Source organism: Athene cunicularia (assembly GCF_003259725.1).
Source record: "Athene cunicularia isolate RWA chromosome 9 unlocalized genomic scaffold, athCun1 chr9_part1, whole genome shotgun sequence".
Taxonomy (NCBI): domain Eukaryota; kingdom Metazoa; phylum Chordata; class Aves; order Strigiformes; family Strigidae; genus Athene; species Athene cunicularia.
The window spans coordinates 12,066,289-12,067,077 of record NW_020799110.1 but is presented as its reverse complement, the minus strand read 5'-3'; the positions used below and the strand labels follow the sequence as shown (position 1 = coordinate 12,067,077).

At 46.9% G+C, this 789-nt stretch overlaps 1 protein-coding gene across 2 annotated transcripts in view; it reads left to right on the top strand.

Annotated features, from left to right (window-relative positions):
- The first annotated feature begins 622 nt into the window (after positions 1–622).
- BCL6 (B cell CLL/lymphoma 6) overlaps positions 623–789 on the top strand; it is a 9,244-nt gene continuing 9,077 nt past the window's right edge. Inside the window, exon 1 of one of the 2 annotated variants that reach the window (XM_026854934.1) lies at positions 623–748. The gene's annotated coding sequence lies outside the window, so the exon portion shown is untranslated. The remainder of the gene's footprint in view (positions 749–789) is intronic. The other variant, XM_026854935.1, reaches the window with a different exon arrangement.

The following is a 789-nucleotide window of genomic DNA, read 5'->3' as shown; positions in this document are numbered from 1 at the left end:
GACAAAGCTTGCGGTTTAGGGGAAGGCTTTTCCAGCAGCCAGAGGAAGGCGTTTTTTCTGGGTCCTCATCCGTCTCCACCACTGGCTTCCTATGTGATCCTGGCCAAGTCACTTTGGTACTTGACGCCCATATCCTCCCAAGTCTGTTTGGCAGTCCTGTCCAAGGGTGTTTTCACTGGTGGCTGGAGCGTGTGGGTATTCCCAGAAGGGCAGTAGCTGTTTTGAAGGACTGGATTCCGGCTCTTTCCAGGTTTCTGAGCAGAGTGGCAGCAGATGTTTGTGTGTAAGTCATACCTGTTAACGAGGTGCTGGGAATATGGCATTGGTCTTGGATATGGCACTGGCCAGGAATTCAGTCTTGGCAGGGGAAGAGTTATCTCTGAAAGAAGTGGTGAGAAAATTCTCGCTCGACTTCCCTTCTCCACCTGCCTTTAAGTTCCTGAGTCATGGAAATTAAAATCTCCTTGGCATACGCCCATGGTTTGGGCTAGAGGGTGTGGAAGAAGCTATGATTGGATTCTCAAAGCCTGTGGTTGTGATAAGAACGTACTGTACCGGAAGAAACAAATGTTAACCTTACTGGAGAGTAGAAGGTTTGTTATCTCTAGCTTTTATCCAACTCGAGCAAAACAGCAGGCTTGTGTCCTGCCACGGCCAATTCATAATTACCAGCTAATGTGGCATTTGTTTTCTTGTGCTTTATTTGTAGGTTTGAAAGAAACTTTTGGACTGTGAATTGAGGCATTGGGTATGTAAATTTAAATTTTGTGCTTCCCCTCCTAACCCCCC